Below are 15,870 nucleotides of genomic sequence, written 5' to 3' on the forward strand. Positions count from 1 at the left end.
CAAACGCGGAAACGCGCGCGTCGCGATGATTCGCCGCGCGACACTAGATTGAGGCAAAACGAGTCCGAGAACGTAGAACGACGTTCAAGTTGCGTGCGGACTTTCCAGAAGATTGCTAATTGCGTAATGACCTGTAATGATGCGTGGGAAAGCCCGTTACGTTTGGGATCGCCATTGTAACGTCGTCGTCGTCGTCGCGCTTTTACTCCACGAGTAACTACGAATAGTCACGCTGTACGCGAGGGAAGTGGGAGAAAAGGGAGGGAGAAATAGAAAGAGGAGAGAGAGGGGGAAAGGGGAAAGGGGGGTTCCTCTTTCTCCGCCGCACGTGGATGCCATTCGTTGCACCATCGCGCTGTTACGGACTACCGTTATCGCCGCGATGTGACCTGCTTTTTGGACGCCTGCGTCTTCTCCCCGCCTCTCCCCCCAGCCCCTCTTCACCTCCTCTTTGCCGTTCGCTCGACGCACCGGCAACGCCCGGACGAGAGCTAGACGGAAATGAAGGAGGCTCGTTGGGAAAGACGCGGTCAATTATCGAAATTGGCGGAAACAAATCCCGCGCCCCAGAAAATCACTCGATCGCGGCGGATCGGAATGCGGAAATTTCTTATCGCGCATATGGAAGATACGCGCGCGCGCGTGAATACTTCTTTTTCGTCGAGTATCGCGTATTTGTCGTCGAGCTGCCGTATCACGGCACTGTTTATCTCGATCTAAGATGCTAAATATTCGGAAACGGAGCGGCGGAGCGGGAAATTACCGGCGTCGCGAATACATTTGAATAGCGGTATTTGATTATCGGCTGACGAAGAGAAAGAGAGAGAAGGTCGCCGGCGGAGTTACGTAACGACGTTGCGCGTCTCGTGTGCAGGTATACGATATTACAAATTAAATCAATAGTAAAAATGAGGTGTCGCTATCCTCGCGATGGCTTCCCGATAAAGCGTGCTCTATGGTGAGAGGGGCGACCGTGACGATTTCCGCGATACGCGAACCGCGATGACGTGACGCGCGCGCTCGCGTAATAAATGAGCGACGGTGGCTCAGGGCAGTCGATGACGACAAGTGCGCTAAGGTCGTGGAATGGGGAATTATCAGCCGTACGTCCGATTAACCAATTATCGTAGCGTTTCACCTTGAACGTGGCTATTAAGCGAACATCATAGAAAAAAAAATCTCTTACCACGTCACACTGATAGCGCGCGTTTGAAATTTTTTTTCAGATAATATTTGTGCCTCGTATTATCGGAATTTTGCCGTAAAAATACACTTTAAAGATATATCAGTTTAATTTTTTATATCCGCAGCATTAAGAACATTTTCATCAAGATTACTCCGTTTCAATCGCATTACGATTAAGGATGTATGTGTTATATCACGAAATTATATTACTAAAAATATAAATATAAATATAAATATAAATATATTACTAAAAATATAAAAATCTCAAAGTATATTCTAGTATTACGTTTGAGTATCTGTGTAAAATTTAAGTACAATTCACTTATTGGTTTAAAAGTTATTTAATGTTTTATTTCGTTGTCTTTATTCTTATGTAAAATCGCACTTTGCAGTACTTGCAAATTTGATGGAGACACAACATTACTAATTAAATCAAAATTTTTACATGTACTCATAAAATTCTAACAGATATTCGTAAACAAATTCATTTAGATTTGCTTCATTTATTAGTTTGAAAGTTATTTATTTAAAACTCTAGCAAAATATAGTAATTTTCACTGCAAAAATCGTTATAAATTCATTTTTTCATTGTTTTCTTCTTTGCTAGTTTCAGGGCCAAAATTCGAGCATTCGCGACCAAAATTTTTTTATTGTTGATTAGAAAAAAAAATAAACTTGGAGAACTAGAGAAGCTTCAGTATTTAAAATTTCGATAATTTTTAGTTCGTATAGCCAAAACATCCTTAAATAATACAATCAGTTCAGTACAAATTACTAAAGTCAGATTTATATGTTGCGTATTAGCTTTTCAATTATATTAATATTTATATCAATTTTCCGTGATGCAATTAATTATGAATAATATCGTTGGCAGGGGACGGTGGTATCGCAATCATAAATATGTTTTTTTTTTTTTTACTGTCAGCTTAATCGAATCAATTGAAAAGAGCTTATTGCATAATCGCAATTATTCGCTCGTTGCAAATTACCAGACCTTCTTTTAATCGTGAGCTTTTTTGTATCGAGAAAAACGTCACAAGTGCTTTTTTGTTAGTCCGTTTTTGCTTTTGTGCATGCACTCGCGCATATCTCTTACAACCAGCTGGCAATCGCTCGTTGCTCGTGTTCCTTATTCAACGACGGCGCTGCTGTTCGCGGTTGGTTGGGAAAGGGGGATGGAGAGAGGGGACGACAAACTCGCGGATTGAGCAGCTGTGTGACGTCATCGTAGTAGCTCGACACAGTGACACCGATCGCCGGCTTCGCCGGGAAGAAGCGAGCCGGCCGGTGTCGTTGGGATGATTCCCCGCCGCCCGCCAGGCCGTTCTCATTTGTTGTAATTGTCATTGGCAAACAATAATGACGTAGAGAGACGCGGAACCTCAGACTTTCACTTCTCCGAGCACATCCGCTCTCCGCGGATCCTTTTCTAGAAAGACGGCGTTCGCTCTCGCAACAGAGAGATACGTTGCGAAGATACCAGACCCCACAGCGGCCTGTTTATGAAATCGCCGTGGTCAACAGTTAGAAAACAGTCATCAGGAATCGCAAAACACTCCACACGGTATAAGCCAAACGGTCGGTTGCATTAATAACAGGCGTATAAACGTGACGTTGATAAAAATGTGATGAGGAAAATATTGAGCGATCGGTATCTCGCATTACTGCGTGTGTCAGTTAAAAATTAATTCAATTCCAGGATGTTATGATACTATACTACTTAATGTACTTGCCATGAAATGCCAAATAATGATAACAGACTTGATTACGCGATATTTATAAGATTACTCGATGATTAAAATCTCGGTAATTAAGAGTATCTGTGGAAATCTTCATTTCATCTTTATTATTATCCACGACAAAACGTTTTAAATTTTAATTGTTTGCCTTCCTCTTAAATATATAATTTGCTCCGTTTTCATTTGATGTTATATCTCGCTAGAGTATGGAAAAAATTCCAGATACAACGTGGCAAAAAGAGTGGTTCCGCTAATATTTCACGATTAATATTCGTGCAAGAAATCTGACACCGTATATCTCTCTTTGTTCGTTATTTCAAGAACACATTAGCAGGTGATTTGCCAAGAGTGTCCTCAACGAAACATCGATCAAACGCATGCCTTATCTCCTTTAGATAAGATGTCGCGAATACGAAGACGTCACGAGTTTCGCTGTACTTGATATGACAATACAAAACTAAAAACATATATTTTAATAAAAATTGTATTTCTGTTTTTGTATTTTATTCGGCGCGGAATTCTATTTTTTTTCTTACTTAACATTTTTATTTATTTACATAAATTTTTTTCTTCTTCTTCTTGCAAAAAACAATTTAAGTCGCGTTATAATTAATTAAAAAAATAAATTAAATTTAAAGAAAAATTATTTTTAATAAGCATGATTAAAAACATAATTTGAAATTTGTAATAAAATGTAATAACAAATATTTGCATTTTAAATAACAATAGTGATAATTTTTATTAAACTAAATTATAATAAATATATAAATATGAAATATTTTATTACATTGATTTTAGAATTATTTTGAAAAAGTATTCTAAAAATGTATAGTATTTTTAATATTAATAATTGACTGATGGAATTTATTCCACAATTACGCATTCTTAATCCGATATTGGGAACTATTCTTTTCATTCTCGATAGATGATTCTGCACGTTTAGGTGTCCTTTGTTTAGACCTTATCTCGTGCAGGATAATCGATCGTGCGAGACATTGCACCATGACATTGACATGTTATCAGAATCGCGTGTATACGAGTCTAATTGGCGACGAGACGCAAAAGATAACGAGCCTCGTGTCGTCAGCCTCGAAACAAAAAAAGTGCATTAAAGTCTGAGTTTCTTTCGCGCCCCTACTCGTCGCCGAGGAAAACGGAAATTGAGATTGCTACTTTGGTCGCGTCGCCAATGAACGGCGAGTTTAAAAATAACTCGGCCACAGGTAATTGCCCTGCGAGTAGCAGCGGTAACGAGAGACATATGAGACTTCAATGTCAGGCCGTTACGCCACTGGGTTGTGTACAGATAAGAGAGAACTCTTATTCTCGCGGGGTGGGAAAGGCATAACGCGAGAGACGAGGAAAGGAAAAAAAAAATGAAACGGACGCCGCGAGCGGCGAAACATCTGTTTACGCGGTGTACTGAGCAAGTAAGGTACTTTATCGATTTGTCAGATACAAATCTCACGCGCACGCAGCGGGTAAACAGGAATGACGTTAACGCCGAGTATCTTGTTGCTGTCCGCGGCTTCTTATTTTGCTTATGTCGAGTACGTATCGAAGTTTCTAATGCCGCGCGCATTACGTACATTCGTTTAATCGATTGCATCCTCTCGCGAATTGACTGCTTTATCGCTACGGTTATGATACATCGATGAAATAAATTTCAACACGAGCGGTTAGAAGCGTCGACGAGGGCAAGAGGCAAGTGTACTGTTACAGATATATCAAATAGTACAAATCGACAAAAATATTCACCAGCAGCATAATTTATTTACTCACGACACGATCGTGTCAAGATACGAAGATATGTACGCTTCTCTTTGTTTATTTGTACAAGTATTTATCCTACTGGAGCATTCAATAGCATGCACTTTTTCTTATCAAACTGCGCACACGCATTCTTCCTCGGATTTTACGCAGTTAGATTTTGGAAATGACTGACGGAACAGATATTAACTTGAGATAGTTTGAATAGTCATCGAGTCAAAGTCCCGTACACTATCGCTCTTGAGCAATGGTGGATAATTTATCGGCTAAAATGGTGCGCAATTCAAATTCAATAATGCGTATATTCATTAGCTTTAAGAATGGGATGAACTCGCTCGTCCGAGAAAAAATATATAATTGTCACCGTGCGCACACAACACGCTGTAACCAACAAATCGTAAATATATTTACATAACAGAAAGAAAACACTGTTGTTTTGAAAAATAAAAAAATATTTTTGTTTTCCAAATATTAAATATTATTGAAATAAGATTATATAGCGTTAAACATAACTTTCATGAAGAATTTTGTTTTGGTTTCATGAAGAAAATAACATTCTCATTATTCAATAATAATTTTTATAAGTTGAGAAAAAAATATCTGATAGAAGCAATATCTTCGAAGAATTAGAATTTTTTTAATATTTAATAGAAAAATAATCACGTTATCTTTTTTTAATGACTATTATAATATTGAAATAAAATTATTAAAAATATTTTGCTAAAATTTAAAATTATTAAACTGTAGAGAAAATTAAATTATATAACTATAAGCAAGATTATCATTGTTCCATATAGATAATTTTTTGCAAATACTTAATGCTATTTTGATCTCTGTTGTGAGCAGACTATCGATAACATATGAAAATCGTTTTAAATATAGAAACAACTTGTAATAGATACCTATCTAATCTTATTCTAAATGATCTCTTCTTCTCCTATTCAATAGAATTTAATTTTCAGTCGTTCAAATCTCAAGTAAGTTTTAATCGTATTCTTAGTTTGAATGAAAAATGTTATCATTGTTTATTGAAACCGATAAGTTATTCAACTACAAATAGTATTCGTAAAATAATAATATTGATATTTGACAGCAAAGGACAGACAGATTTAGAAATCATAAATTATCGATACGTATGTGTAATCTAGAAAAGTATAATGTTCCGTTACTACAGCCTGCAATTTGTACGATTAAATTTTTATGACCTAAATTTAATAATTTTATTATCATTCTTGAATTGTGAGAATGATTCTTTTCTCAGCTTTTAAAAGATTTCATTCTCAATATCGATATATTATTCCGTTAAATAGTTTCTCGTAATTAAATCTTTATGCTCCGAGATTTACTAATGGATTCGCGATGAAAATAATCGATAGAATTATGTTAGTAACGTGATTTCTTCCTCTATCGTTGACGGCAACGCGTTTGTTTTTCTCACAGTAGCGCGAGAAAGAACGGCCGGCAGGCGGCTTCTCAGCCGTCTTTCGAGAGGAATCCTTGATGCAACCTCGTAAGCAGAGCTCCGCGGCTTTGTCCTTTCCCGCGATTGGCGGAATCGCCGGCCGGCTGTTCTTAGATTCTCGCGTGGCCGCTTTCCTAGGCGGACGCGCTCGTTACTCACGTTCAGGTGCAGCCTGCACGTGGAAACCCGATTACGCAGTTGCACCATGAGTGGGAATAAAAGCGACGCGGCGTAGCGCGGCGATGAGGATTGAACCCCGATCCCCGACGCAAAAACAAAGAAATCCTTGAGATACTCGAGCGCTCGCGCGACGGAGATAGCGGGTACACGATTCGCGTTGTTCATGCCCCCTTAGATAAGCCGCCGTCGCCGGCGGCGGCGGCGGCGGCGGCGGCGGCGAGCCCCGCAACGAGCGCTCGCGCTCGCGCTCGCGCGCCGATTAGACGCAATTAGACGCTCTCTCGTTCGATCGCAGCGAGATTTGATTTTCATCGAGAGACTCTTACTATGATGCGATTTCGCATCAGCCGAAACTTATCGCGACAGTTTCGACTCTCTTTACCTCTATTGAGGTGTGTTTTGACGCGATAAATGACCGTATTACGGATAAATAATGTACAAAAGGGACGAAAGTCTCTTCTGTGAAGACGTTTTCCTCGTATACACGAGGGTATGTAGAGGAAATTCGAGGAATAGATGGCGCGAAAATGACACTTATTTAACCTATGTGCTCTGTGAATTACGAACGCGTCTCGAAATACGCCGTCGAGAATTCTTGAAAATTGTCCGAGCACGCTATAGTTGCAATTAGCGGCTTTCGTGTTTATTCCGCTGGAATTGCTCGGCGGGAAAAAAATCTCAGGAACACGGAAATTCATCTGTCAACCGACGCATATCTGCGCGTGAGATAACGCCTGCATTATGTCTGCTTTTCAGATAATGCGACTTTTCCGTCGAGACACGATTGGGAACAGCTTCATGTGACGCGATCGTGGCATTTAACAATAAGATTATTTAAGGATATATGTGCCGTATCACAAAATGTTGAAAATTTCATAGATTGTTTTATTATTACGTTTGAGTATCTGTATAAAACTTGAACACATTCGCTTACAGCAAAGATGGGTTTAAGAGTTATTTTATTTTTTTATTTACTGTTGTGTAAAATTGCGTTTTAAAGTACTTATTTGCAAATTAGATGAGAAAATAGCATTACAAATTAAAGCAAATTTTTTACATTACATTGATAAAACTCTAATAAATATTCATAAAATTCAAAAGTTCATTTGGAGCTACTTACTCGTTTAAAATTTATTTATCTAAAATTACAGCAAAATAAGGTCATTTTCGTTTGCATAAATCATCATAAGCCAAATATTTCATTGCTTTTTTTTGCAATTACTTCAGAGCTAAAATTCGGGTATTGATCAAAATTTTGTGCTGTCAAAAAAAAAACAAACACTAAGCCAATTTTTTAATTTTAATTACTTTACTCAGCTTGCAATATAGAGCCAAAACCTTTTTAATATCGGAGAATGAAATTTATATGATAATTATATGTGTCGAACAAATTTTTCCGAGGTGTTGTGAAGTACAAATATAATAGTTTTAGAATTATAAATTAAAATATCTCGAGATTGCAGTTGATTTCTTCCGTAGTTGGCTAGCCTTATCTTCCTATCTGCATTACAATCAATGCGGTAAAAGCAAAAAAGATCATTATCTAACTCAACATTAGATAACTTTATCTAACAATTAAATAATCGTTAGAAATTCTTTGTCTGCACATATCTTGCAATACGTATTACAGTATGCATTACGGTGTAATATAAGGCGCGTTTCTTACAATCAACTGTCACGGGGAGTCACTTTCGGTGATGTTTTCGTGACTCGGTTATACCGCGGAATAATTTAACACCGAGGATAAGGGAGAGGTCCGATCAATTTAAAGCGTCGCTGAAGAACAAAGGAAAACGTGACTTATCTGCTGAGGAGATACCGTCACTGATGACAAGGTACACGCGCGTCGAAAGAGCAACTGATTCATCGGCACGCAATGGCTCGTCGCGGCAATGACAAAGGTCATCCTTGAATCGCGGTTCCCTATTTGGTTGGCAGGATTCTAAAGTCGTCCCTTACGAAGGCATCCCCGATACATCGCGGTTTTCTTTACCTCGAAGAAAACTAGCTGCCTCGTCGAGAACGCGCTCGCGATAAAAAATTCCGTTTTTGTCATTAGCGCCAGTAATTAGTAAAAACCAGACAGCTTAGCGATACTGTAGTAAAAACGGCATAAAGCGGCCCTCCACACGTGATTAACCGTCTTCTCACAGGTGACGTAACGCTTGTTTTGCTAATGACTATTAGCTAGATGAATATGCATCTATTATCATTATAATGAAGACGGCTATTGATGGCGATTTGCAAAGGCATAAATTATATAGTGATATAGCTTGCGATTATGCGGTATGATTTTAGTAAAATCCGATGATAACGTTACACAATTAATACAGACGTATTAATTCTTCGCGAAAAAAATAAAATGAATAAAGGCAGCATAAATGATACGTAACATACACTGAACTAAAGACTTTGGTAATAATAATCAAGCTATAGTGATATCATTTTAATTAAGTGTTTAATTTAATACAACTAAAAATATTTAGTAATATTAAGTAATTATATTAATAATAATTCTCAAATATAATAATAGTACCCAAACGATTACTATATCAAAAACAATTTTTTTTTATGTTCAAGTAAATATATTTATTTTAACATTATTTCTTAAGTTTACAAATAAATTATCTTATACAAAATAATATTTATTTAAATTAAGGGAAAATGGTGTTAAAATAAATATTATTTACATAAACCTTTTTTCAGTGTAAATATTATTATATGTATATGATTATTTTAACTGAATATTTAATTAAAATTACTTCAACAAGTTTAGTAACTTGTAATTATGTAGACTTGATTATCATTAAACTTCATCACTCTTTCCTTAGTGTATGTACACGGATAATGGAACATTTCTGAAAGTAAAGATTTGTATCATGAATAGAGCCATTATTTGACGCACGCAGAGGGTGCGTTCAAGTTCCTCACCCGAGCCCCCAGACATCATTTTACTCCTGTTTAAATTTAGTAAACAATAAGGGTACAATGATACCTGGGGATACTCGGGTAGGGGATCTGAACACCTCTCGGAACGTCTCTTGAATTAGAAACAAACCAGACGCATGTGATTACATAATGCATAACAATTCAATTCATGTGAGAATTGTGCAAAGATCTTGCGGTAAGGGAATCTCGAAAGAAAATTCAAGCCGATCGTTATTATTAGCTTTCTTAATATAACGACAATAGGCAAGAGTTCAAGGTAGGGCAAAAATAAAGCACAGTACAAGAATGCAATGCAACCTTGACGGTATTATGCAAGAAGTGAAGCGTAAAAGCAGTATGAATGACGCCGCCGCGCCGTTGCGCGAGAGCTTCGGTTATACAGAAGAAAAGTTTTCATTGTTCGTGAGAGATCTGCTGCTCTTGTGGACGATCGAAGTCATGACGTCAGAGACGCTGTAATTCTTTCCTAACACGTCGTCACGATCTTCTCGTTGGCGCGTCCTACTCTCTTTCTCTCCTCTCCAAACGCCTCTGCTGACGTCACTGCTCATCATCCGCCAACACGGGATGAACTAAGTTTATAATAAAAGCAGAAATCCGTTAATGAGTATCCCGTATCCGTCAAGTTTATCTGCGAATATAAAGCGTGTTCGTAAGTACAATACGGAGGAAACGTATCGCGCGCGGATCCCATCTGAGAAGGCTCGCCTGGCGAGAGGCGGCTTTTCCTGATAGACAAGGGTATACCGTATTTGTTTGTTAAATCCATCCCTCGAGCCGACAAAGGCGTGACGTCACGCGTAATTAGAGCTTCCCGATGCGCCGTCATAATTTTATCGCACACTGCCGAGCGTAATCGACGTCGTAGTTGTGCGTGTGTGATGTCAGCGAGCGATACCGTATTAACTAGTAATATTTTTTTGTAGAAAACGTATTTATAGACGACGCATACGCGTTTGTACGTACGGAGAAACACGGTAATGAAGTAATATTGAGGTACACACGATTCCAGAATTATTTACACCGGTGCAAGGTGCGTCACGGTGACGAAAGCCTCCGGCTTTTGCGACAAACAAGTGTAACAGTCCAGCCAAAACTTTCTGCGAACGCGGACAAACTCGATATTAATATTTCTCGGTATTTAATAAAGTCACAATTTTCATCCCGTAAATACTTTTTACCGCACGCAACTGACGAGCTCCGTCTAACACAGCGGAGAGATTGGTGAAAGAAACATTTTGTGCTTTTTTTCGCGAACACGTCCGAATGACTACGAATGCAGCAGGTGAATGCAGCACGAACGCGAATGCCGCGGCAACTTAAATGAAGTATTTACGTTTAAAGTTCGGCGTACCTTTGCCGCATATCGTATCCAGCATATTGTACTGTATAGTAAGTAATAACATTTATAATCGTTTGTAACCCGCATTACATCTTCTTACAACCTGTCGTCGTAAGTAATGGCAAGATACGCGAAGCTGAATCACGATCGAATAGCCAGAGAATTGCGCATACTCGATTTATGGACCGTATCTGAAATATGAGAATAGAAATACCCGTTAGGTCTATTCTTCGTATGCAATCAAAGGTTACAACGTTGAATGCCGTGAGGCTTTCCCAACGCGCGTTTCGGCATAATTTCCTCCGCTTACGCTTGAATATATTAGACGACGTGCTGCACGCAGCTCTCGAGCGCTAGATATAAATCATTTATTTTAGTATAAATTAAAAACGCGCGCATGTGTGTAAACAGCAAACGCATTTTTTTTTTTTTTTTTTTTTTACGAAAAGAAAATATAATTTGACGTCTGATAAAAATCGAACAAGTAATCGGGAGATAAAAAAACCAAGTTAAATAAATCATATTCAATCAAAATGTTTTTTCACCATGCGATCGAAGCACTGATCGGAAAGAAAATGTTAATCAGCTTTTTTTTTGCGAATTCAGATAACGACGAAATTATAAAAGGATCCTGATTCAAATGAGCAAGCATCTTCTCGCACACGCATTAAAACCAGTTTTGTAGAGAAGTGACGTAACACACTGCGCTCACAAAACCATCGTCGATTCCCGATCACTTCCCTGTGACACGCGTCGCCAACGCTTTTCAGACAAAAGCCGGTGACGTCAGACACCGGCGCCGGTAGGGATAAAGGCACGCGTAAAAAATACGTTACAAAGGAAATGTCACAACGCACCTTATTCGCGAGACTCGCGACCACCGCTCGTCTAATTGTAAGCGCCCAGTAGTCTTCGAATGGAGACTCTCTCTCTCTCTCTCTCTCTCTCTCTCTCTCTCCCGTGACTCGCGGGGCAAATTTTATCATATCCCGTTACGTCGCGCCGACCGAATCTCAGCGCATTCTTCGATTCGGGTCACGGCTTTGCGCACGCGGCCAATTTCTTGCTGACATTCTTAGATCACACTCGTCACGGAACGCCCAAATTCCTTGCGAACGGGCGATGACAGCCCGCGCCCCTGCGGTTCTGTGAAATTGAATGAGGTATTTGAGGTATTATGAAGAAAGAGCCGGGGGCTTATTTTACCAATGTACTCTTGGGTTGCCCGACCTATCTCCGCTTAAAAACTGTTATAAGCCTTTTTGTCATTGTCTATGCGTTACTAATCGCATCCTGTTAATGCGAATGAACGTTAAAAGCATGGGGCTTCCGGTCGCAGCATGTAAATAGCGTAAAGACATTTATTTGAAAAATGAGTACTTTCACGAGTGTATATTTTACATAAATATTAATTAGTATCCCGCGTGAATGGTATATCGTGCGGAAACGTTGGCAGTGTAATAAAGAGTCGCGTTCGCTTTCTATTGTATCCAATTACACGGGGATACTCGGATTATTAAGGTAGTTTTTTTTCTATATAAATGCATTCTCTCTTTTGTTTCTATATAAATGGATTCGCTTGGCTAGGGCATACAAGTTCGCGAGATCTTGAGATCTCTTCCACTACAACGGTCCGCTACGTAACGTAGTTTTATACGCGTCCGGGTCGATTTTACAGTTATCATTGTTTTGAAGGAATGCGGCAATTCCTTTCCTGTTTCGCGACGGCCGTCGGAGACGCAGGACCCGAACACGGCCACCCGAACCCGGAAAGTCCCTCGACTGATTTGTATAACGATTCGATATTCCGGTTCCTTGCGCGTATACATTCCTACGTGATTAACCGCACACGCGGAATAAGACCATAAAAGATCGAGAGGCCACACGCTCGAACACCGACCACCAGTGCGTTGCTTTCGCAGGTGTTCCAACAGAATGACTGTTAGACAAATACGATCAAACATTCCCTCGAAATTTGTAAGCGAGGAGAGAGAAAGAGAAAGAGAACGCGGAATTACGAGAACTGTGAACAGTTTAAATACACGTGTCGAAATTTGAGAGAAAATGCTTTTAATTGTAAAGTGAATTGAGGCACATATATAATTATTTAATGCCATAAGTCACTTTAGCTACATGATATTTTAATATTTACATTTGTATGGAACGTGCACAGAAAAAAATTATTATTAAATCAACAATTCATTGTTTCATATATAAGCAAGAATATAAAATCTTCTTTATAATCTTATTTATAATCTTAAACAGACATAATTTTGCTTACATAAAGAAAATTCTTTTCTTCGTGTAAGCAAATTATATCTGTTTAAGATTAGAAATTCTGGGAAAATTTTATATTCTTGCTTATATATGAAACAATGAATCGTTAATTTGATACTATTTTTTTCTGTGTGTACATTAAGAATCGAAAGTCTCGATATATTGAATATCGTTATAAAGGATATCGAAATTTATGTTGCTACAAAATGTATGCATACTCGATTCGATAGAAACTTTTTAAAAAAGTTTACATTATTTATGTGAACAATCCGGTGTTGCATAAAACTCTGAATTCCTTAACTCTTCAAATGCAACATAATTGCTGTGATAACACAAAATTTCTGTAATATAATAAGCAATTATAATACGAGTCACGCGCACGGTATTACATTTTATCGAATACGCGCTTTATTTATTGAATTTTCTCGCTTTATTGCAATCACCGTTGCAAAATATTGCTCGCGAAGGCCAAATTCATTTGCGAGGCACAATGTGGATGCATAGGTATTGAAATCTGCGTGCGGGAAAACGGGTGATAAAGTATAATTATTGATAAACATAGCCAATACATGGCGATGCAACTGACGGAATACTAGGTTAATAATAATGGCGAAAGGTAATAATGCCAAATATCCGGTCAAACAGGTTGTATAACCCCCTCGATCACTGGCCGCCGTTTACTCGCGATGATCATAAACACACAACGGTTCGTCGTAAATTCAATAATTTCGCGGCGCGCACCTATTTGGAGGTTTTCATTAAGCTGCAAGAAAGTCAGCCAAGAAACTAAATTAATTATTTCAATTTCGCTCGATATATATTCCTTACATGGGCTGCCGTTTTAATCTGAACGGTATATCTAATGTTAAATGTACCGAGTTCCTTAATGACGTTAAATAATTCCATTCTGATGTTAACTAAATAAAATTAAGCCGATTATAATTGTTAAACGCGTGACGAGATAAGTATACACGGGGTCTATCTCAGTAGCTGTTGAGCTTAAACCTGTTGAGTATCGATTTAATTTCGCTACGTTCGTAATCTCGGAAAGGCTCTGCTTTGCATTCGAATTGTAGAAAGCAAAATGATGCAAAAGCGCATCGTTAAGAAACAGATCCCACGAGATCCGGCTCTCGTGATCGTTTAATCTCTCTCCGAGACGCGATTACGCACTTGGGACGCGCGACGGATGACACGATATTAGTAGATTCGCCGATGATCGAACATGCATTCGACACGATAATGGTATTTGCAGCCGGGAATTTCGCTCGTCAATCTCTCCCGGTGAATTTAATCTCGACGCATTTTATTATTGCCCAAGTATAAATCCCGTTGCTCAAGCGAGGCGATTTGGTCGTTGCAACACGCTCGGTGTAGCGAAACTCCTCGCCGGCGAGCAATCCTCCGCGCCGCCGCCGCCGCGCCGGTGCCGCGCTTTAGGAGTACTTGTGAAATGAAGCAAAATGCACTTTCACCTAACCGGCGTTGCGTTTCGCAACCGCCACGTCCCCCGCCGCCCGGCTGCGCGCTGCGGCATCTCCACAACCGCCGGCGCGCCGTCGTCGAACGAAAGCAATCTCGCCGCTCGTCCCGCGGCGCAGCGGCGGAATGTCTCCTCGTGCCGGCGCGGCGTCCTAATTGTCGCACGATGACGGCCGCGAACTGAATTTCGCCGGTGCGCGTTTACGCCTCTTACCGCGTTCGACACTTTCGACTTCACCGTCACGCTATGCGCGAAAAGAAGAGCCGTCTCCCGTTTTGTACGGATGCACCACTCTCGCTGGCGCGTACGTGTGGCTCATGTAAAAAAAAAAAAATCGTTCGGAGAAAGCAAATCTCCCTGATATATGCGAGAATCGGCACGTAGACTCGGCGGGAGCTGGCAGTGTCGAGTAAAGATTAAGACCGGTGTGGTTTCGAATTTCGATGCCACGAGCATCCGGAAATGATACGCTTCAACGACGACTCGCCGTAACTTTTACGTACACGAAAGGAACGATTCTGTTCAAGTATCTAAATATTTAACTGGCTACAGATCTGAAAACAATTTTATTGGACCGTGAAAATAATTGTGACGAATGTTCAAGCATGACGCGCGATGCTGCAAAAAAATTTGACGTGCAACTGGCAATCCAGTTTGAGAATCCAACATAATTATTTTGATGGCCTGACAAAATTAATTTCAGATCTTCCAACTAAAGTTTTAGATACTTGAGCAAAATCGCGTATACGTCCGTCTCGAGCTCCGGCTCAAAGAGGCTGGCGCAACGCTGCTGCTGCGCCAGCTGCTGTCTCTCGTGATCGAAATTGCTCCGCGAACGGACTTCGTCGGGTTTCGGGTGCCGCCGTCGTCCTAACGCACGCGTTTCTCAGACGTGTAATCGCGGGGAACGAGCAAACAGCGAACAGGAGTCGGCGGCGTTCCTGCCGGGAGGCGCCGGATGCACGACTTTAAACGAGGAGACGAAGGTGAGGCGAGGTCGTCGACTCGCGTGCGGTCGCGTGGTCTCTCGGGATGATACGCGGGCGTTATTGCCGCCACGCATCGAGCGCGATATCGCGGACCGAGTGCGCGAGGGAACGGACGGTGGAAAGAAATTCGAAAGTGCCCGGTGAAAGTGCTCGAGTGTACGCGCGCGAGCGCGAGCGCGAGCGCGCGGGCACGTGGCTTGCAACGGCGTCAGCGAGCGTGGCGCAGCTCACACGAGCGGACTTCCTTCACTTCCACCTCGTCGTTCTTCATCTACCTTCACCTGTCGTCGCTTCCTACTCGCGTAGTCCCCCGGCGGATCAATCCACCGGCCGGACGACCTTTGTACTTTCCCTCTGTCCCCTGTGACCTTTGAGTCCGGCCGCCGATGGAGGTGAGTGGGTTCAACCGGAAAAACGGCTCGGAGGCCGTTCTCAATGGCGAACCCGTTCGGGGAAGAGAGTTCGCTTGTTTTAATCGCTCTGATTTTCCCTGA

The 15,870-nt window shown here is 40.4% G+C and overlaps 2 protein-coding genes across 2 annotated transcripts in view; one reads left to right on the forward strand and one right to left on the reverse strand.

Annotated features, from left to right (window-relative positions):
- LOC105203738 (leucine-rich repeat-containing protein 52) overlaps positions 1–15,870 on the reverse strand; it is a 61,709-nt gene that overhangs the window by 31,520 nt on the left and 14,319 nt on the right. The window lies entirely within an intron of this gene.
- LOC105203739 (zinc finger protein 395) overlaps positions 1–15,870 on the forward strand; it is a 95,688-nt gene that overhangs the window by 21,879 nt on the left and 57,939 nt on the right. The window lies entirely within an intron of this gene.

The sequence above is a fragment of the Solenopsis invicta genome, chromosome 1, assembly GCF_016802725.1.
Source record: "Solenopsis invicta isolate M01_SB chromosome 1, UNIL_Sinv_3.0, whole genome shotgun sequence".
NCBI lineage: Eukaryota > Metazoa > Arthropoda > Insecta > Hymenoptera > Formicidae > Solenopsis > Solenopsis invicta.